This window comes from Engystomops pustulosus, chromosome 9 (genome assembly GCF_040894005.1).
Source record: "Engystomops pustulosus chromosome 9, aEngPut4.maternal, whole genome shotgun sequence".
Lineage (NCBI taxonomy): Eukaryota > Metazoa > Chordata > Amphibia > Anura > Leptodactylidae > Engystomops > Engystomops pustulosus.
This window is the reverse complement of record NC_092419.1, coordinates 61,673,430-61,693,666: the sequence shown is the minus strand read 5'-3', so window position 1 is coordinate 61,693,666 and position 20,237 is coordinate 61,673,430. Positions and strand designations below refer to the sequence as shown.

At 44.8% G+C, this 20,237-nt stretch overlaps 38 pseudogenes; all 38 read right to left on the bottom strand.

Moving 5' to 3' along the window:
- Positions 1-657: 657 nt before the first annotated feature.
- On the bottom strand, positions 658-776 carry LOC140094006 (5S ribosomal RNA; annotated as a pseudogene).
- A 258-nt stretch (positions 777-1,034) lies between these two features.
- LOC140095498 (5S ribosomal RNA) lies at positions 1,035-1,153 on the bottom strand (annotated as a pseudogene).
- A 448-nt stretch (positions 1,154-1,601) lies between these two features.
- On the bottom strand, positions 1,602-1,720 carry LOC140095625 (5S ribosomal RNA; annotated as a pseudogene).
- Positions 1,721-2,546: 826 nt separating this feature from the next.
- LOC140082523 (5S ribosomal RNA) lies at positions 2,547-2,665 on the bottom strand (annotated as a pseudogene).
- An 826-nt stretch (positions 2,666-3,491) lies between these two features.
- LOC140088740 (5S ribosomal RNA) lies at positions 3,492-3,610 on the bottom strand (annotated as a pseudogene).
- Positions 3,611-3,869: 259 nt separating this feature from the next.
- LOC140082522 (5S ribosomal RNA) lies at positions 3,870-3,988 on the bottom strand (annotated as a pseudogene).
- Positions 3,989-4,625: 637 nt separating this feature from the next.
- Positions 4,626-4,744, bottom strand: LOC140078825 (5S ribosomal RNA; annotated as a pseudogene).
- A 69-nt stretch (positions 4,745-4,813) lies between these two features.
- On the bottom strand, positions 4,814-4,932 carry LOC140096420 (5S ribosomal RNA; annotated as a pseudogene).
- A 69-nt stretch (positions 4,933-5,001) lies between these two features.
- Positions 5,002-5,120, bottom strand: LOC140085375 (5S ribosomal RNA; annotated as a pseudogene).
- Positions 5,121-5,190: 70 nt separating this feature from the next.
- LOC140097032 (5S ribosomal RNA) lies at positions 5,191-5,309 on the bottom strand (annotated as a pseudogene).
- A 70-nt stretch (positions 5,310-5,379) lies between these two features.
- On the bottom strand, positions 5,380-5,498 carry LOC140087465 (5S ribosomal RNA; annotated as a pseudogene).
- A 1,581-nt stretch (positions 5,499-7,079) lies between these two features.
- LOC140088739 (5S ribosomal RNA) lies at positions 7,080-7,198 on the bottom strand (annotated as a pseudogene).
- Positions 7,199-7,457: 259 nt separating this feature from the next.
- On the bottom strand, positions 7,458-7,576 carry LOC140082097 (5S ribosomal RNA; annotated as a pseudogene).
- A 70-nt stretch (positions 7,577-7,646) lies between these two features.
- On the bottom strand, positions 7,647-7,765 carry LOC140086477 (5S ribosomal RNA; annotated as a pseudogene).
- A 69-nt stretch (positions 7,766-7,834) lies between these two features.
- Positions 7,835-7,953, bottom strand: LOC140094781 (5S ribosomal RNA; annotated as a pseudogene).
- A 448-nt stretch (positions 7,954-8,401) lies between these two features.
- Positions 8,402-8,520, bottom strand: LOC140092411 (5S ribosomal RNA; annotated as a pseudogene).
- A 1,014-nt stretch (positions 8,521-9,534) lies between these two features.
- Positions 9,535-9,653, bottom strand: LOC140082407 (5S ribosomal RNA; annotated as a pseudogene).
- Positions 9,654-9,912: 259 nt separating this feature from the next.
- On the bottom strand, positions 9,913-10,031 carry LOC140096792 (5S ribosomal RNA; annotated as a pseudogene).
- Positions 10,032-10,101: 70 nt separating this feature from the next.
- On the bottom strand, positions 10,102-10,220 carry LOC140089197 (5S ribosomal RNA; annotated as a pseudogene).
- Positions 10,221-10,479: 259 nt separating this feature from the next.
- Positions 10,480-10,598, bottom strand: LOC140096791 (5S ribosomal RNA; annotated as a pseudogene).
- Positions 10,599-10,857: 259 nt separating this feature from the next.
- Positions 10,858-10,976, bottom strand: LOC140096697 (5S ribosomal RNA; annotated as a pseudogene).
- A 447-nt stretch (positions 10,977-11,423) lies between these two features.
- LOC140078824 (5S ribosomal RNA) lies at positions 11,424-11,542 on the bottom strand (annotated as a pseudogene).
- Positions 11,543-11,801: 259 nt separating this feature from the next.
- On the bottom strand, positions 11,802-11,920 carry LOC140092420 (5S ribosomal RNA; annotated as a pseudogene).
- Positions 11,921-12,179: 259 nt separating this feature from the next.
- LOC140096826 (5S ribosomal RNA) lies at positions 12,180-12,298 on the bottom strand (annotated as a pseudogene).
- Positions 12,299-12,934: 636 nt separating this feature from the next.
- On the bottom strand, positions 12,935-13,053 carry LOC140088444 (5S ribosomal RNA; annotated as a pseudogene).
- A 1,392-nt stretch (positions 13,054-14,445) lies between these two features.
- LOC140082521 (5S ribosomal RNA) lies at positions 14,446-14,564 on the bottom strand (annotated as a pseudogene).
- A 259-nt stretch (positions 14,565-14,823) lies between these two features.
- Positions 14,824-14,942, bottom strand: LOC140096790 (5S ribosomal RNA; annotated as a pseudogene).
- Positions 14,943-15,012: 70 nt separating this feature from the next.
- LOC140089196 (5S ribosomal RNA) lies at positions 15,013-15,131 on the bottom strand (annotated as a pseudogene).
- Positions 15,132-15,390: 259 nt separating this feature from the next.
- On the bottom strand, positions 15,391-15,509 carry LOC140096825 (5S ribosomal RNA; annotated as a pseudogene).
- Positions 15,510-15,768: 259 nt separating this feature from the next.
- On the bottom strand, positions 15,769-15,887 carry LOC140094534 (5S ribosomal RNA; annotated as a pseudogene).
- A 1,014-nt stretch (positions 15,888-16,901) lies between these two features.
- On the bottom strand, positions 16,902-17,020 carry LOC140093994 (5S ribosomal RNA; annotated as a pseudogene).
- Positions 17,021-17,845: 825 nt separating this feature from the next.
- On the bottom strand, positions 17,846-17,964 carry LOC140093993 (5S ribosomal RNA; annotated as a pseudogene).
- Positions 17,965-18,222: 258 nt separating this feature from the next.
- LOC140078823 (5S ribosomal RNA) lies at positions 18,223-18,341 on the bottom strand (annotated as a pseudogene).
- Positions 18,342-18,410: 69 nt separating this feature from the next.
- On the bottom strand, positions 18,411-18,529 carry LOC140093367 (5S ribosomal RNA; annotated as a pseudogene).
- Positions 18,530-18,599: 70 nt separating this feature from the next.
- LOC140088737 (5S ribosomal RNA) lies at positions 18,600-18,718 on the bottom strand (annotated as a pseudogene).
- A 259-nt stretch (positions 18,719-18,977) lies between these two features.
- Positions 18,978-19,096, bottom strand: LOC140084624 (5S ribosomal RNA; annotated as a pseudogene).
- Positions 19,097-19,166: 70 nt separating this feature from the next.
- Positions 19,167-19,285, bottom strand: LOC140084625 (5S ribosomal RNA; annotated as a pseudogene).
- Positions 19,286-19,919: 634 nt separating this feature from the next.
- On the bottom strand, positions 19,920-20,038 carry LOC140087254 (5S ribosomal RNA; annotated as a pseudogene).
- Between the last annotated feature and the right edge of the window lie 199 nt (positions 20,039-20,237).

Sequence of the window (20,237 nt, the reverse complement as noted above, 5' to 3'; positions counted from 1 at the left end):
CAGCTTAGAATGGGCGTTGACAGCAGCTGTTCAATTTGAACCTTCTTTTACTATCTCATAGAGAAACTAACACATTTTCAGGTTCAAAAAGGTCAACAGAACTTGGGATTCCCAGCCAGTCTCCCATGCTGGTACTTGCCAAGCCTTAAGCTGCATCGCTGCTGCGATCTGAAAAGAGCACACACATTCAGCTTAGAATGGCCGTTGACAGCAGTTGTTCAATTTGAACCTTCTTCTACTATCTCATAGAGAAACTAACACAATTTTCAGGTTCAAAAAAGTCACCAGAACTTGGGATTCCCAGCCAGTCTCCCATGCTGGTACTTGCCAAGCCTTAAGCTGCATCGCTGCTGCGATCTGACAAGAGCACGCACATTCAGCTTAGAATGGCCGTTGACAGCAGCTGTTCAATTTGAACCTTCTTTTACTATCTCATAGAGAAACTAACACAATTTTCAGGTTCAAAAAGGTGACCAGAACTTGGGATTCCCAGCCAGTCTCCCATGCTGGTACTTGCCAAGCCTTAAGCTGCATCGCTGCTGCGATCTGAGAAGAGCACGCACATTCAGCTTAGAATTGCCGTTGACAGCAGCTTTTCAATTTGAACCTTCTTTTACTATCTCATACAGAAACTAACACAATTTTCAGGTTCAAAAAGGTCTACGGAACTTAGGATTCCCAGCCAGTCTCCCATGCTGGTACTTGCCAAGCCTTAAGCTGCATTGCTGCTGCGATCTGACGAGAGCAGGCACATTCAGCTTAGAATGGCCATTGACAGCAGCTGTTCAATTTGAACCTTCTTTTGCTATCTCATAGAGAAACTAACACAATTTTCAGGTTCAAAAAGGTCACCAGAACTTGGGATTCCAAGCCAGTCTCCCATGCTGGTACTTGCCAAACCTTAAGATGCATCGCTGCTGCGATCTGACAAGAGCACGCACATTCAGCTTAGAATGGCCGTTGACAGCAGCTGTTCAATTTGAACCTTCTTTTACTATCTCATAGAGAAACTAACACATTTTCAGGTTCAAAAAGGTCAACAGAACTTGGGATTCCCAGCCAGTCTCCCATGCTGGTACTTGCCAAGCCTTAAGCTGCATTGCTGCTGCGATCTGACGAGAGCAGGCAAATTCATCTTAGAATGGCCGTTGACAGCAGCTGTTCAATTTGAACCTTCTTTTGCTATCTCATAGAGAAACTAACACAATTTTCAGGTTCAAAACGGTCAACGGAACTTGGGATTCCCAGCCAGTCTCCCATGCTGGTACTTGCCAAGCCTTAAGCTGCATTGCTGCTGCAATCTGACGAGAGCAGGCACATTCAGCTTAGAATTGCTGTTGACAGCAGCTGTTCAATTTGAACCTTCTTTTACTATCTCATAGAGAAACTAACACAATTTTCAGGTTCAAAAAGGTCAACAGAACTTGGGATTCCCAGCCAGTCTCCCATGCTGGTACTTGCCAAGGCTTAAGCTGCATCGCTGCTGCGATCTGAGAAGAGCACGCACATTCAGCTTAGAATTGCCGTTGACAGCAGCTTTTCAATTTGAACCTTCTTTTACTATCTCATACAGAAACTAACACAATTTTCAGGTTCAAAAAGGTCAACGGAACTTGGGATTACCAGCCAGTCTCCCATGCTGGTACTTGCCAAGCCTTAAGCTGCATTGCTGCTGCGATCTGACGAGAGCAGGCACATTCAGCTTAGAATGGCCATTGACAGCAGCTGTTCAATTTGAACCTTCTTTTACTATCTCATAGAGAAACTAACACAATTTTCAGGTTCAAAAAGGTCAACAGAACTTGGGATTCCCTGCCAGTCTCCCATGCTGGTACTTGCCAAGCCTTAAGCTGCATCGCTGCTGCGATCTGACAAGAGCACACACATTCTGCTTAGAATGGCCGTTGACAGCAGTTGTTCAATTTGAACCTTCTTCTACTATCTCATAGAGAAACTAACACAATTTTCAGGTTCAAAAAAGTCACCAGAACTTGGGATTCCCAGCCAGTCTCCCATGCTGGTACTTGCCAAGCCTTAAGCTGCATTGCTGCTGCGATCTGACAAGAGCAGGCACATTCAGCTTAGAATGGCCGTTGACAGCAGCATTTCAAATTGAACCTTCTTTTACTATCTCATAGAGAAACTAAAACAATTTTCAAGTTCAAAAAGGTCAACAGAACTTGGGATTCCCAGCCAGTCTCCCATGCTGGAACTTGCCAAGCCTTAAGCTGCATCGCTGCTGCGATCTGACAAGAGCACGCACATTCAGCTTAGAATGGCCGTTGACAGCAGCTGTTCAATTTGAACCTTCTTTTACTATCTCATAGAGAAACTAACACAATTTTCAGGTTCAAAAAGGTCAACAGAACTTGGGATTCCCAGCCAGTCTCCCATGCTGGTACTTGCCAAGCCTTAAGCTGCATCGCTTCTGCGATCTGAGAAGAGCACGCACATTCAGCTTAGAATTGCCGTTGACAGCAGCTTTTCAATTTGAACCTTCTTTTACTATCTCATAGAGAAACTAACACAATTTTCAGGTTCAAAAAGGTCAACGGAACTTGGGATTCCCAGCCAGTCTCCCATGCTGGTACTTGCCAAGCCTTAAGCTGCATTGCTGCTGCGATCTGACGAGAGCAGGCACATTCAGCTTAGAATGGCCATTGACAGCAGCTGTTCAATTTGAACCTTCTTTTACTATCTCATAGAGAAACTAACACAATTTTCAGGTTCAAAAAGGTCAACAGAACTTGGGATTCCCTGCCAGTCTCCCATGCTGGTACTTGCCAAGCCTTAAGCTGCATCGCTGCTGCGATCTGACAAGAGCACACACATTCTGCTTAGAATGGCCGTTGACAGCAGTTGTTCAATTTGAACCTTCTTCTACTATCTCATAGAGAAACTAACACAATTTTCAGGTTAAAAATGGTCAACAGAACTTGGGATTCCAAGCCAGTCTCCCATGCTGGTACTTGCCAAGCCTTAAGCTGCATCGCTGCTGCGATCTGACAAGAGCACGCACATTCAGCTTAGAATGGCCGTTTACAGCAGCTGTTCAATTTGAACCTTCTTTTGCTATCTCATAGAGAAACTAACACAATTTTCAGGTTCAAAAAGGTCAACGGAACTTGGGATTCCCAGCCAGTCTTCCATGCTGGTACTTGCCAAGCCTTAAGCTGCATCACTGCTGCGATCTGACAAGAGCACACACATTCAGCTTAGAATGGCCGTTGACAGCAGTTGTTCAATTTGAACCTTCTTCTACTATCTCATAGAGAAACTAACACAATTTTCAGGTTCAAAAAAGTCACCAGAACTTAGGATTCCCAGCCAGTCTCCCATGCTGGTACTTGCCAAGCCTTAAGCTGCATCACTGCTGCGATCTGACAAGAGCACGCACATTCAGCTTAGAATGGCCGGTGACAGCAGCTGTTCAATTTGAACCTTCTTTTACTATCTCATAGAGAAACTAACACAATTTTCAGGTTCAAAAAGGTCAACGGAACTTGGGATTCCCAGCCAGTCTCCCATGCTGGTACTTGCCAAGCCTTAAGCTGCATTGCTGCTGCGATCTGACAAGAGCAGGCACATTCAGCTTAGAATGGCCGTTGACAGCAGCATTTCAAATTGAACCTTCTTTTACTATCTCATAGAGAAACTAAAACAATTTTCAAGTTCAAAAAGGTCAACAGAACTTGGGATTCCCAGCCAGTCTTCCATGCTGGAACTTGCCAAGCCTTAAGCTGCATCGCTGCTGCGATCTGACAAGAGCACGCACATTCAGCTTAGAATAGCCGTTGACAGCAGCTTTTCAATTTGAACCTTCTTTTACTATCTCATACAGAAACTAACACAATTTTCAGGTTCAAAAAGGTCAACGGAACTTGGGATTCCCAGCCAGTCTCCCATGCTGGTACTTGCCAAGCCTTAAGCTGCATTGCTGCTGCGATCTGACGAGAGCAGGCACATTCAGCTTAGAATGGCCATTGACAGCAGCTGTTCAATTTGAACCTTCTTTTACTATCTCATAGAGAAACTAACACAATTTTCAGGTTCAAAAAGGTCAACAGAACTTGGGATTCCCAGCCAGTCTCCCATGCTGGTACTTGCCAAGCCTTAAGCTGCATCGCTGCTGCGATCTGACAAGAGCACACACATTCAGCTTAGAATGGCCGTTGACAGCAGTTGTTCAATTTGGACCTTCTTCTACTATCTCATAGAGAAACTAACACAATTTTCAGGTTCAAAAAAGTCACCAGAACTTGGGATTCCCAGCCAGTCTCCCATGCTGGTACTTGCCAAGCCTTAAGCTGCATCGCTGCTGCAATCTGACAAGAGCACGCACATTCAGCTTAGAATGGCCGTTGACAGCAGCTGTTCAATTTGAACCTTCTTTTACTATCTCATAGAGAAACTAACACAATTTTCAGGTTCAAAAAGGTCAAAGGAACTTGGGATTCCCAGCCAGTCTCCCATGCTGGTACTTGCCAAGCCTTAAGCTGCATTGCTGCTGCGATCTGACAAGAGCAGGCACATTCAGCTTAGAATGGCCGTTGACAGCAGCATTTCAAATTGAACCTTCTTTTACTATCTCATAGAGAAACTAAAACAATTTTCAAGTTCAAAAAGGTCAACAGAACTTGGGATTCCCAGCCAGTCTCCCATGCTGGTACTTGCCAAGCCTTAAGCTGCATTGCTGCTGCGATCTGACGAGAGCAGGCACATTCAGCTTAGAATGGCCGTTGACAGCAGCTGTTCAATTTGAACCTTCTTTTACTATCTCATAGAGAAACTAACACATTTTCAGGTTCAAAAAGGTCAAAGGAACTTGGAATTCCCAGCCAGTCTCCCATGCTGGTACTTGCCAAGCCTTAAGCTACATTGCTGCTGCGATCTGACGAGAGCAGGCACATTCAGCTTAGAATGGCCGTTGACAGCAGCTGTTCAATTTGAACCTTCTTTTACTATCTCATAGAGAAACTAACACATTTTCAGGTTCAAAAAGGTCAACAGAACTTGGAATTCCCAGCCAGTCTCCCATGCTGGTACTTGCCAAGCCTTAAGCTACATTGCTGCTGCGATCTGACGAGAGCAGGCACATTCAGCTTAGAATGGCCGTTGACAGCAGCTGTTCAATTTGAACCTTCTATAACTATCTCATAGAGAAACTAACACAATTTTCAGGTTCAAAAAGGTCAAAAGAACTTGGGATTCCCAGCTAGTCTCCCATGCTGGTACTTGCCAAGCCTTAAGCTGCATTGCTGCTGCGATCTGACGAGAGCAGGCTCATTCAGCTTAGAATGGCCGTTGACAGCAGCTGTTCAATTTGAACCTTCTTTTACTATCTCATAGAGAAACTAACACAATTTTCAGGTTCAAAAAGGTCAACGGAACTTGGGATTCCCAGCCAGTCTCCCATGCTGGTACTTGCCAAGCCTTAAGCTGCATTGCTGCTGCGATCTGACGAGAGCAGGCACATTTAGCTTAGAATGGCCGTTGACAGCAGCTGTTCAATTTGAACCTTCTTTTACTATCTCATAGAGAAAATAACTCAATTTTCAGGTTCAAAAAGGTCAACGGATCGTGGGATTCCTACCCAGTCTCCCATGCTGGTACTTGCCAAGCCTTAAGCTGCATTGCTGCTGCGATCTGACGAGAGCAGGCACATTCAGCTTAGAATGGCCGTTGACAGCAGCATTTCAAATTGAACCTTCTTTTACTATCTCATAGAGAAACTAAAACAATTTTCAAGTTCAAAAAGGTCAACAGAACTTGGGATTCCCAGACAGTCTCCCATGCTGGAACTTGCCAAGCCTTAAGCTGCATCGCTGCTGCGATCTGACAAGAGCACGCACATTCAGCTTAGAATGGCCGTTGACAGCAGCTGTTCAATTTGAACCTTCTTTTACTATCTCATAGAGAAACTAACACAATTTTCAGGTTAAAAATGGTCAACAGAACTTGGGATTCCCAGCCAGTCTCCCATGCTGGTACTTGCCAAGCCTTAAGCTGCATCGCTGCTGCGATCTGACAAGAGCACGCACATTCAGCTTAGAATGGCCGTTTACAGCAGCTGTTTAATTTGAACCTTCTTTTGCTATCTCATAGAGAAACTAACACAATTTTCAGGTTCAAAAAGGTCAACGGAACTTGGGATTCCAGCCAGTCTCCCATGCTGGTACTTGCCAAGCCTTAAGCTGCATCACTGCTACGATCTGAAAAGAGCACACACATTCAGCTTAGAATGGCCGTTGACAGCAGTTGTTCAATTTGAACCTACTTCTACTATCTCATAGAGAAACTAACACAATTTTCAGGTTAAAAATGGTCAACAGAACTTGGGATTCCCAGCCAGTCTCCCATGCTGGTACTTGCCAAGCCTTAAGCTGCATCGCTGCTGCGATCTGACAAGAGCACGCACATTCAGCTTAGAATGGCCGTTTACAGCAGCTGTTTAATTTGAACCTTCTTTTGCTATCTCATAGAGAAACTAACACAATTTTCAGGTTCAAAAAGGTCAACGGAACTTGGGATTCCCAGCCAGTCTCCCATGCTGGTACTTGCCAAGCATTAAGCTGCATTGCTGCTGCGATCTGACAAGAGCAGGCAAATTCAGCTTAGAATGGCCATTGACAGCAGCTGTTCAATTTGAACCTTCTTTTACTATCTCATAGAGAAACTAACACAATTTTCAGGTTCAAAAAGGTCAACAGAACTTGGGATTCCCAGCCAGTCTCCCATGTTGGTACTTGCCAAGCCTTAAGCTGCATCGCTGCTGCGATCTGACAAGAGCACACACATTCAGCTTAGAATGGCCGTTGACAGCAGCTGTTCAATTTGAACCTTCTTTTACTATCTCATAGAGAAACTAACACAATTTTCAGGTTCAAAAAGGTCAACAGAACTTGGGATTCCCAGCCAGTCTCCCATGTTGGTACTTGCCAAGCCTTAAGCTGCATCGCTGCTGCGATCTGACAAGAGCACACACATTCAGCTTAGAATGGCCGTTGACAGCAGCTGTTCAATTTGAACCTTCTTTTACTATCTCATAGAGAAAATAACACAATTTTCAGGTTCAAAAAGGTCAACGGAACTTGGGATTCCCAGCCAGTCTCCCATGCTGGTACTTGCCAAGCCTTAAGCTGCATTGCTGCTGCGATCTGACAAGAGCAGGCACATTCAGCTTAGAATGGCCGTTGACAGCAGCATTTCAAATTGAACCTTCTTTTACTATCTCATAGAGAAACTAAAACAATTTTCAAGTTCAAAAAGGTCAACAGAACTTGGGATTCCCAGCCAGTCTCCCATGCTGGAACTTGCGAAGCCTTAAGCTGCATCGCTGCTGCAATATGACAAGAGCACGCACATTCAGCTTAGAATGGCCGTTGACAGCAGCTGTTCAATTTGAACCTTCTTTTACTATCTCATAGAGAAACTAACACAATTTTCAGGTTCAAAAAAGTCAACAGAACTTGGGATTCCCAGCCAGTCTCCCATGCTGGTACTTGCCAAGCCTTAAGCTGCATTGCTGCTGCGATCTGACGAGAGCAGGCACATTCAGCTTAGAATGGCCGTTGACAGCAGCTGTTCAATTTGAACCTTCTTTTACTATCTCATAGAGAAACTAACACAATTTTCAGGTTCAAAAAGGTCAACGGAACTTCGGATTCCCAGCCAGTCTCCCATGCTGGTACTTGCCAAGCCTTAAGCTGCATTGCTGCTGCGATCTGATGAGAGCAGGCACATTCAGCTTAGAATGGCCGTTGACAGCAGCTGTTCAATTTGAACCTTCTTTTACTATCTCATAGAGAAACTAACACATTTTCAGGTTCAAAAAGGTCAACAGAACTTGGGATTCCCAGCCAGTCTCCCATGCTGGTACTTGCCAAGCCTTAAGCTGCATTGCTGCTGCAATCTGACGAGAGCAGGCACATTCAGCTTAGAATTGCCGTTGACAGCTGCTGTTCAATTTGAACCTTCTTTTACTATCTCATAGAGAAACTAACACAATTTTCAGGTTCAAAAAGGTCAACAGAACTTGGGATTCCCAGCAAGTCTCCCATGCTGGTACTTGCCAAGCCTTAAGCTGCATCGCTGCTGCGATCTGAAAAGAGCACACACATTCAGCTTAGAATGGCCGTTGACAGCAGTTGTTCAATTTGAACCTTCTTCTACTATCTCATAGAGAAACTAACACAAATTTCAGGTTCAAAAAGGTCACCAGAACTTGGGATTCCCTGCCAGTCTCCCATGCTGGTACTTGCCAAGCCTTAAGCTGCATCGCTGCTGCGATCTGACAAGAGCACGCACATTCAGCTTAGAATTGCCGTTGACAGCAGCTTTTCAATTTGAACCTTCTTTTACTATCTCATACAGAAACTAACACAATTTTCAGGTTCAAAAAGGTCAACGGAACTTGGGATTCCCAGCCAGTCTCCCATGCTGGTACTTGCCAAGCCTTAAGCTGCATTGCTGCTGCGATCTGGCGAGAGCAGGCACATTCAGCTTAGAATGGCCATTGACAGCAGTTGTTCAATTTGAACCTTCTTCTACTATCTCATATAGAAACTAACACAATTTTCAGGTTCAAAAAGGTCACCAGAACTTGGGATTCCAAGCCAGTCTCCCATGCTGGTACTTGCCAAGCCTTAAGCTGCATCGCTGCTGCGATCTGACAAGAGCACGCACATTCAGCTTAGAATGGCCGTTGACAGCAGCTGTTCAATTTGAACCTTCTTTTACTATCTCATAGAGAAACTAACACATTTTCAGGTTCAAAAAGGTCAGCAGAACTTGGGATTCCCAGCCAGTCTCCCATGCTGGTACTTGCCAAGCCTTAAGCTGCATCGCTGCTGCGATCTGACAAGAGCACACACATTCAGCTTAGAATGGCCGTTGACAGCAGTTGTTCAATTTGAACCTTCTTCTACTATCTCATAGAGAAACTAACACAATTTTCAGGTTCAAAAAAGTCACCAGAACTTGGGATTCCCAGCCAGTCTCCCATGCTGGTACTTGCCAAGGCTTAAGCTGCATCGCTGCTGCGATCTGACAAGAGCACGCACATTCAGCTTAGAATGGCCGTTGACAGCAGCTGTTCAATTTGAACCTTCTTTTACTATCTCATAGAGAAACTAACACAATTTTCAAGTTCAAAAAGGTCAACAGAACTTGGGATTCCCAGCCAGTCTCCCATGCTGGAACTTGCCAAGCCTTAAGCTGCATTGCTGCTGCGATCTGACAAGAGCAGGCACATTCAGCTTTGAATGGCCATTGACAGCAGCATTTCAAATTGAACCTTCTTTTACTATCTCATAGAGAAACTAAAACAATTTTCAAGTTCAAAGAGGTCAACAGAACTTGGAATTCCCAGCCAGTCTCACATGCTGGAACTTGCCAAGCCTTAAGCTGCATCGCTGCTGCGATCTGACAAGAACACGCACATTCAGCTTAGAATGGCCGTTGACAGCAGCTGTTCAATTTGAACCTTCTTTTACTATCTCATAGAGAAACTAACACAATTTTCAGGTTCAAAAAGGTCAACGGAACTTGGGATTCCCAGCCAGTCTCCCATGCTGGTACTTGCCAAGCCTTAAGCTGCATTGCTGCTGCGATCTGACGAGAGCAGGCACATTCAGCTTAGAATGGCCATTGACAGCAGTTGTTCAATTTGAACCTTCTTCTACTATCTCATATAGAAACTAACACAATTTTCAGGTTCAAAAAGGTCACCAGAACTTGGGATTCCAAGCCAGTCTCCCATGCTGGTACTTGCCAAGCCTTAAGCTGCATCGCTGCTGCGATCTGACAAGAGCACGCACATTCAGCTTAGAATGGCCGTTGACAGCAACTGTTCAATTTGAAAGTTCTTTTACTATCTCATAGAGAAACTAACACAATTTTCAGGTTCAAAAAGGGCAACGGAACTTGGGATTCCCAGCCAGTCTCCCATGCTGGTACTTGCCAAGCCTTAAGCTGCATTGCTGCTGCGATCTGGCGAGAGCAGGCACATTCAGCTTAGAATGGCCATTGACAGAAGTTGTTCAATTTGAACCTTCTTCTACTATCTTATATAGAAACTAACACAATTTTCAGGTTCAAAAAGGTCAACGGAACTTGGGATTCCCAGCCAGTCTCCCATGCTGGTACTTGCCAAGCCTTAAGCTGCATTGCTGCTGCGATCTGACGAGAGCAGGCACATTCAGCTTAGAATGGCCATTGAAAGCAGTTGTTCAATTTGAACCTTCTTCTACTATCTCATATAGAAACTAACACAATTTTCAGGTTCAAAAAGGTCACCAGAACTTGGGATTCCAAGCCAGTCTCCCATGCTGGTACTTGCCAAGCCTTAAGCTGCATCGCTGCTGCGATCTGACAAGAGCACGCACATTCAGCTTAGAATGGCCGTTGACAGCAGCTGTTCAATTTGAACCTTCTTTTACTATCTCATAGAGAAACTAACACAATTTTCAGGTTCAAAAAGGGCAACGGAACTTGGGATTCCCAGCCAGTCTCCCATGCTGGTACTTGCCAAGCCTTAAGCTGCATTGCTGCTGCGATCTGGCGAGAGCAGGCACATTCAGCTTAGAATGGCCATTGACAGCAGTTGTTCAATTTGAACCTTCTTCTACTATCTTATATAGAAACTAACACAATTTTCAGGTTCAAAAAGGTCACCAGAACTTGGGATTCCAAGCCAGTCTCCCATGCTGGTACTTGCCAAGCCTTAAGCTGCATTGCTGCTGCAATCTGACAAGAGCAGGCACATTCAGCTTAGAATTGCCGTTGACAGCAGCTGTTCAATTTGAACCTTCTTTTGCTATCTCATAGAGAAACTAACACAATTTTCAGGTTAAAAAAGGTCAACGGAACTTGGGACTCCCAGCCAGTCTCCCATGCTGGTACTTGCCAAGCCTTAAGCTGCATCACTGCTGCGATCTGACAAGAGCACGCACATTCAGCTTAGAATGGCCGTTGACAGCAGCTGTTCAATTTGAACCTTCTTTTACTATCTCATAGAGAAACTAACACAATTTTCAGGTTCAAAAAGGGCAACGGAACTTGGGATTCCAAGCCAGTCTCCCATGCTGGTACTTGCCAAGCCTTAAGCTGCATTGCTGCTGCAATCTGACAAGAGCAGGCACATTCAGCTTAGAATGGCCGGTGACAGCAGCTGTTCAATTTGAACCTTCTTTTGCTATCTCATAGAGAAACTAACACAATTTTCAGGTTCAAAAAGGTCACCAGAACTTGGGATTCCAGGCCAGTCTCCCATGCTGGTACTTGCCAAGCCTTAAGCTGCATCACTGCTGCGATCTGACAAGAGCACGCACATTCAGCTTAGAATGGGCGTTGACAGCAGCTGTTCAATTTGAACCTTCTTTTACTATCTCATAGAGAAACTAACACATTTTCAGGTTCAAAAAGGTCAACAGAACTTGGGATTCCCAGCCAGTCTCCCATGCTGGTACTTGCCAAGCCTTAAGCTGCATTGCTGCTGCGATCTGACGAGAGCAGGCACATTCAGCTTAGAATGGCCGTTGACAGCAGTTGTTCAATTTGAACCTTCTTCTACTATCTCATAGAGAAACTAACACAATTTTCAGGTTCAAAAAAGTCACCAGAACTTGGGATTCCCAGCCAGTCTCCCATGCTGGAACTTGCCAAGCCTTAAGCTGCATTGCTGCTGCGATCTGACAAGAGCACGCACATTCAGCTTATAATGGCCGTTGACAGCAGCTGTTCAATTTGAACCTTCTTTTGCTATCTCATAGAGAAACTAACACAATTTTCAGGTTCAAAAAGGTCAACGGAACTTGGGATTCCCAGCCAGTCTCCCATGCTGGTACTTGCCAAGCCTTAAGCTGCATTGCTGCTGCGATCTGGCGAGAGCAGGCACATTCAGCTTAGAATGGCCATTGACAGCAGTTGTTCAATTTGAAACTTCTTCTACTATCTCATATAGAAACTAACACAATTTTCAGGTTCAAAAAGGTCACCAGAACTTGGGATTCCAAGCCAGTCTCCCATGCTGGTACTTGCCAAGCCTTAAGCTGCATCGCTGCTGCGATCTGACAAGAGCACGCACATTCAGCTTAGAATGGCCGTTGACAGCAGCTGTTCAATTTGAACCTTCTTTTACTATCTCATAGAGAAACTAACACAATTTTCAGGTTCAAAAAGGGCAACGGAACTTGGGATTCCCAGCCAGTCTCCCATGCTGGTACTTGCCAAGCCTTAAGCTGCATTGCTGCTGCGATCTGGCGAGAGCAGGCACATTCAGCTTAGAATGGCCATTGACAGCAGTTGTTCAATTTGAACCTTCTTCTACTATCTTATATAGAAACTAACACAATTTTCAGGTTCAAAAAGGTCACCAGAACTTGGGATTCCAAGCCAGTCTCCCATGCTGGTACTTGCCAAGCCTTAAGCTGCATTGCTGCTGCAATCTGACAAGAGCAGGCACATTCAGCTTAGAATGGCCGTTGACAGCAGCTGTTCAATTTGAACCTTCTTTTGCTATCTCATAGAGAAACTAACACAATTTTCAGGTTCAAAAAGGTCACCAGAACTTGGGATTCCAAGCCAGTCTCCCATGCTGGTACTTGCCAAGCCTTAAGCTGCATCGCTGCTGCGATCTGACAAGAGCACGCACATTCAGCTTAGAATGGCCGTTGACAGCAGCTGTTCAATTTGAACCTTCTTTTACTATCTCATAGAGAAACTAACACATTTTCAGGTTCAAAAAGGTCAGCAGAACTTGGGATTCCCAGCCAGTCTCCCATGCTGGTACTTGCCAAGCCTTAAGCTGCATTGCTGCTGCGATCTGTCGAGAGCAGGCACATTCAGCTTAGAATGGCCATTGACAGCAGCTGTTCAATTTGAACCTTCTTTTACTATCTCATAGAGAAACTAACACAATTTTCAGGTTCAAAAAGGTCAACGGAACTTGGAATTCCCAGCCAGTCTCCCATGCTGGTACTTGCCAAGCCTTAAGCTGCATTGCTGCTGCGATCTGACGAGAGCAGGCAAATTCAGCTTAGAATGGCCGCTGACAGCAGCTGTTCAATTTGAACCTTCTTTTACTATCTCATAGAGAAACTAACACATTTTCAGGTTCAAAATGGTCATCAGAACTTGGGATTCCCAGCCAGTCTCCCATGCTGGTACTTGCCAAGCCTTAAGCTGCATTGCTGCTGCAATCTGACGAGAGCAGGCACATTCAGCTTAGAATTGCCGTTGACAGCAGCTGTTCAATTTGAACCTTCTTTTACTATCTCATAGAGAAACTAACACAATTTTCATGTTCAAAAAGGTCAACGGAACTTGGGATTCCCAGCCAGTCTCCCATGCTGGTACTTGCCAAGCCTTAAGCTGCATCGCTGCTGCGATCTGAAAAGAGCACACACATTCAGCTAAGAATGGCCGTTGACAGCAGTTGTTCAATTTGAACCTTCTTCTACTATCTCATAGAGAAACTAACACAATTTTCAGGTTCAAAAAGGTCACCAGAACTTGGGATTCCCAGCCAGTCTCCCATGCTGGTACTTGCCAAGCCTTAAGCTGCATCCCTGCTGCGATCTGACAAGAGCACGCACATTCAGCTTAGAATTGCCGTTGACAGCAGCTTTTCAATTTGAACCTTCTTTTACTATCTCATACAGAAACTAACACAATTTTCAGGTTCAAAAAGGTCAACGGAACTTGGGATTCCCAGCCAGTCTCCCATGCTGGTACTTGCCAAGCCTTAAGCTGCATCGCTGCTGCGATCTGACAAGAGCACACACATTCAGCTTAGAATGGCCGTTGACAGCAGTTGTTCAATTTGAACCTTCTTCTACTATCTCATAGAGAAACTAACACAATTTTCAGGTTCAAAAAAGTCACCAGAACTTGGGATTCCCAGCCAGTCTCCCATGCTGGTACTTGCCAAGGCTTAAGCTGCATCGCTGCTGCGATCTGACAAGAGCACGCACATTCAGCTTAGAATGGCCGTTGACAGCAGCTGTTCAATTTGAACCTTCTTTTACTATCTCATAGAGAAACTAACACAATTTTCAAGTTCAAAAAGGTCAACAGAACTTGGGATTCCCAGCCAGTCTCCCATGCTGGAACTTGCCAAGCCTTAAGCTGCATTGCTGCTGCGATCTGACAAGAGCAGGCACATTCAGCTTTGAATGGCCATTGACAGCAGCATTTCAAATTGAACCTTCTTTTACTATCTCATAGAGAAACTAAAACAATTTTCAAGTTCAAAAAGGTCAACAGAACTTGGAATTCCCAGCCAGTCTCACATGCTGGAACTTGCCAAGCCTTAAGCTGCATCGCTGCTGCGATCTGACAAGAACACGCACATTCAGCTTAGAATGGCCGTTGACAGCAGCTGTTCAATTTGAACCTTCTTTTACTATCTCATAGAGAAACTAACACAATTTTCAGGTTCAAAAAGGTCAACGGAACTTGGGATTCCCAGCCAGTCTCCCATGCTGGTACTTGCCAAGCCTTAAGCTGCATTGCTGCTGCGATCTGACGAGAGCAGGCACATTCAGCTTAGAATGGCCATTGACAGCAGTTGTTCAATTTGAACCTTCTTCTACTATCTCATATAGAAACTAACACAATTTTCAGGTTCAAAAAGGTCACCAGAACTTGGGATTCCAAGCCAGTCTCCCATGCTGGTACTTGCCAAGCCTTAAGCTGCATTGCTGCTGCGATCTGACAAGAGCACGCACATTCAGCTTAGAATGGCCGTTGACAGCAACTATTCAATTTGAAAGTTCTTTTACTATCTCATAGAGAAACTAACACAATTTTCAGGTTCAAAAAGGGCAACGGAACTTGGGATTCCCAGCCAGTCTCCCATGCTGGTACTTGCCAAGCCTTAAGCTGCATTGCTGCTGCGATCTGGCGAGAGCAGGCACATTCAGCTTAGAATGGCCATTGACAGAAGTTGTTCAATTTGAACCTTCTTCTACTATCTTATATAGAAACTAACACAATTTTCAGGTTCAAAAAGGTCAACGGAACTTGGGATTCCCAGCCAGTCTCCCATGCTGGTACTTGCCAAGCCTTAAGCTGCATTGCTGCTGCGATCTGACGAGAGCAGGCACATTCAGCTTAGAATGGCCATTGAAAGCAGTTGTTCAATTTGAACCTTCTTCTACTATCTCATATAGAAACTAACACAATTTTCAGGTTCAAAAAGGTCACCAGAACTTGGGATTCCAAGCCAGTCTCCCATGCTGGTACTTGCCAAGCCTTAAGCTGCATCGCTGCTGCGATCTGACAAGAGCACGCACATTCAGCTTAGAATGGCCGTTGACAGCAGCTGTTCAATTTGAACCTTCTTTTACTATCTCATAGAGAAACTAACACAATTTTCAGGTTCAAAAAGGGCAACGGAACTTGGGATTCCCAGCCAGTCTCCCATGCTGGTACTTGCCAAGCCTTAAGCTGCATTGCTGCTGCGATCTGGCGAGAGCAGGCACATTCAGCTTAGAATGGCCATTGACAGCAGTTGTTCAATTTGAACCTTCTTCTACTATCTAATATAGAAACTAACACAATTTTCAGGTTCAAAAAGGTCACCAGAACTTGGGATTCCAAGCCAGTCTCCCATGCTGGTACTTGCCAAGCCTTAAGCTGCATTGCTGCTGCAATCTGACAAGAGCAGGCACATTCAGCTTAGAATTGCCGTTGACAGCAGCTGTTCAATTTGAACCTTCTTTTGCTATCTCATAGAGAAACTAACACAATTTTCAGGTTAAAAAAGGTCAACGGAACTTGGGATTCCCAGCCAGTCTCCCATGCTGGTACTTGCCAAGCCTTAAGCTGCATCACTGCTGCGATCTGACAAGAGCACGCACATTCAGCTTAGAATGGCCGTTGACAGCAGCTGTTCAATTTGAACCTTCTTTTACTATCTCATAGAGAAACTAACACAATTTTCAGGTTCAAAAAGGGCAACGGAACTTGGGATTCCAAGCCAGTCTCCCATGCTGGTACTTGCCAAGCCTTAAGCTGCATTGCTGCTGCAATCTGACAAGAGCAGGCACATTCAGCTTAGAATGGCCGGTGACAGCAGCTGTTCAATTTGAACCTTCTTTTTCTATCTCATAGAGAAACTAACACAATTTTCAGGTTCAAAAAGGTCACCAGAACTTGGGATTCCAGGCCAGTCTCCCATGCTGGTACTTGCCAAGCCTTAAGCTGCATCACTGCTGCGATCTGACAAGAGCACGCACCTTCAGCTTAGAATGGGCGTTGACAGCAGCTGTTCAATTTGAACCTTCTTTTACTATCTCATAGAGAAACTAACACATTTTCAGGTTCAAAAAGGTCAACAGAACTTGGGATTCCCAGCCAGTCTCCCATGCTGGTACTTGCCAAGCCTTAAGCTGCATTGCTGCTGCGATCTGAAAAGAGCACACACATTCAGCTTAGAATGGCCGTTGACAGCAGTTGTTCAATTTGAACCTTCTTCTACTATCTCATAGAGAAACTAACACAATTTTCAGGTTCAAAAAAGTCACCAGAACTTGGGATTCCCAGCCAGTCTCCCATGCTGGTACTTGCCAAGCCTTAAGCTGCATCGCTGCTGCGATCTGACAAGAGCACGCACATTCAGCTTAGAATGGCCGTTGACAGCAGCTGTTCAATTTGAACCTTCTTTTACTATCTCATAGAGAAACTAACACAATTTTCAGGTTCAAAAAGGTCACCAGAACTTGGGATTCCCAGCCAGTCTCCCATGCTGGTACTTGCCAAGCGTTAAGCTGCATCGCTGCTGCGATCTGAGAAGAGCACGCACATTCAGCTTAGAATTGCCGTTGACAGCAGCTTTTCAATTTGAACCTTCTTTTACTATCTCATACAGAAACTAACACAATTTTCAGGTTCAAAAAGGTCTACGGAACTTGGGATTCCCAGCCAGTCTCCCATGCTGGTACTTGCCAAGCCTTAAGCTGCATTGCTGCTGCGATCTGACGAGAGCAGGCACATTCAGCTTAGAATGGCCATTGATAGCAGCTGTTCAATTTGAACCTTCTTTTGCTATCTCATAGAGAAACTAACACAATTTTCAGGTTCAAAAAGGTCACCAGAACTTGGGATTCCAAGCCAGTCTCCCATGCTGGTACTTGCCAAGCCTTAAGCTGCATCGCTGCTGCGATCTGACAAGAGCACGCACATTCAGCTTAGAATGGGCGTTGACAGCAGCTGTTCAATTTGAACCTTCTTTTACTATCTCATAGAGAAACTAACACATTTTCAGGTTCAAAAAGGTCAACAGAACTTGGGATTCCCAGCCAGTCTCCCATGCTGGTACTTGCCAAGCCTTAAGCTGCATTGCTGCTGCGATCTGAAAAGAGCACACACATTCAGCTTAGAATGGCCGTTGACAGCAGTTGTTCAATTTGAACCTTCTTCTACTATCTCATAGAGAAACTAACACAATTTTCAGGTTCAAAAAAGTCACCAGAACTTGGGATTCCCAGCCAGTCTCCCATGCTGGTACTTGCCAAGCCTTAAGCTGCATCGCTGCTGCGATCTGACAAGAGCACGCACATTCAGCTTAGAATGGCCGTTGACAGCAGCTGTTCAATTTGAACCTTCTTTTACTATCTCATAGAGAAACTAACACAATTTTCAGGTTCAAAAAGGTCACCAGAACTTGGGATTCCCAGCCAGTCTCCCATGCTGGTACTTGCCAAGCCTTAAGCTGCATCGCTGCTGCGATCTGAGAAGAGCACGCACATTCAGCTTAGAATTGCCGTTGACAGCAGCTTTTCAATTTGAACCTTCTTTTACTATCTCATACAGAAACTAACACAATTTTCAGGTTCAAAAAGGTCTACGGAACTTGGGATTCCCAGCCAGTCTCCCATGCTGGTACTTGCCAAGCCTTAAGCTGCATTGCTGCTGCGATCTGACGAGAGCAGGCACATTCAGCTTAGAATGGCCATTGATAGCAGCTGTTCAATTTGAACCTTCTTTTGCTATCTCATAGAGAAACTAACACAATTTTCAGGTTCAAAAAGGTCACCAGAACTTGGGATTCCAAGCCAGTCTCCCATGCTGGTACTTGCCAAGCCTTAAGCTGCATCGCTGCTGCGATCTGACAAGAGCACGCACATTCAGCTTAGAATGGCCGTTGACAGCAGCTGTTCAATTTGAACCTTCTTTTACTATCTCATAGAGAAACTAACACATTTTCAGGTTCAAAAAGGTCAACAGAACTTGGGATTCCCAGCCAGTCTCCCATGCTGGTACTTGCCAAGCCTTAAGCTGCATTGCTGCTGCGATCTGACGAGAGCAGGCACATTCAGCTTAGAATGGCCGTTGACAGCAGCTGTTCAATTTGAACCTTCTTTTACTATCTCATAGAGAAACTAACACATTTTCAGGTTCAAAAAGGTCAACGGAACTTGGAATTCCCAGCCAGTCTCCCATGCTGGTACTTGCCAAGCCTTAAGTTGCATTGCTGCTGCGATCTGACGAGAGCAGGCAAATTCAGCTTAGAATGGCCGTTGACAGCAGCTGTTTAATTTGAACCTTCTTTTGCTATTTCATAGAGAAACTAACACAATTTTCAGGTTCAAAACGGTCAACGGAACTTGGGATTCCCAGCCAGTCTCCCATGCTGGTACTTGCCAAGCCTTAAGCTGCATTGCTGCTGCGATCTGACAAGAGCAGGCACATTCAGCTTAGAATGGCCGTTGACAGCAGCATTTCAAATTGAACCTTCTTTTACTATCTCATAGAGAAACTAAAACAATTTTCAAGTTCAAAAAGGTCAACAGAACTTGGGATTCCCAGCCAGTCTCCCATGCTGGAACTTGCCAAGCCTTAAGCTGTATCGCTTCTGCGATCTGACAAGAGCACGCACATTCAGCTTAGAATGGCCGTTGACAGCAGCTGTTCAATTTGAACCTTCTTTTACTATCTCATAGAGAAACTAACACAATTTTCAGGTTCAAAAAGGTCAACAGAACTTGGGATTCCCAGCCAGTCTCCCATGCTGGTACTTGCCAAGCCTTAAGCTGCATTGCTGCTGCGATCTGACGAGAGCAGGAACATTCAGCTTAGAATGGCCATTGACAGCAGCTGTTCAATTTGAACCTTCTTTTACTATCTCATAGAGAAACTAAAACAATTTTCAAGTTCAAAAAGGTCAACAGAACTTGGGATTCCCAGCCAGTCTCCCATGCTGGTACTTGCCAAGCCTTAAGCTGCATTGCTGCTGCGATCTGACGAGAGCAGGAACATTCAGCTTAGAATGGCCATTGACAGCAGCTGTTCAATTTGAACCTTCTTTTACTATCTCATAGAGAAACTAACACAATTTTCAGGTTCAAAAAGGTCAACAGAACTTGGGATTCCCTGCCAGTCTCCCATGCTGGTACTTGCCAAGCCTTAAGCTGCATCGCTGCTGCGATCTGACAAGAGCACACACATTCTGCTTAGAATGGCCGTTGACAGCAGTTGTTCAATTTGAACCTTCTTCTACTATCTCATAGAGAAACTAACACAATTTTCAGGTTAAAAATGGTCAACAGAACTTGGGATTCCCAGCCAGTCTCCCATGCTGGTACTTGCCAAGCCTTAAGCTGCATCGCTGCGATCTGACAAGAGCACGCACATTCAGCTTAGAATGGCCGTTTACAGCAGCTGTTTAATTTGAACCTTCTTTTGCTATCTCATAGAGAAACTAACACAATTTTAAGGTTCAAAAAGGTCAACGGAACTTGGGATTCCCAGCCAGTCTCCCATGCTGGTACTTGCCAAGCCTTAAGCTGCATCGCTGCTACGATCTAAAAAGAGCACACACATTCAGCTTAGAATGGCCGTTGACAGCAGTTGTTCAATTTGAACCTACTTCTACTATCTCATAGAGAAACTAACACAATTTTCAGGTTCAAAAAGGTCAACGGAACTTGGGATTCCCAGCCAGTCTCCCATGCTGGTACTTGCCAAGCCTTAAGCTGCATCGCTGCTGCGATCTGACAAGAGCAGGCACATTCAGCTTAGAATGGCCGTTGACAGCAGCATTTCAAATTGAACCTTCTTTTACTATCTCATAGAGAAACTAAAACAATTTTCAAGTTCAAAAAGGTCAACAGAACTTGGGATTCCCAGCCAGTCTCCCATGCTGGAACTTGCCAAGCCGTAAGCTGCATCGCTGCTGCGATCTGACAAGAGCACGCACATTCAGCTTAGAATGGCCGTTGACAGCAGCTGTT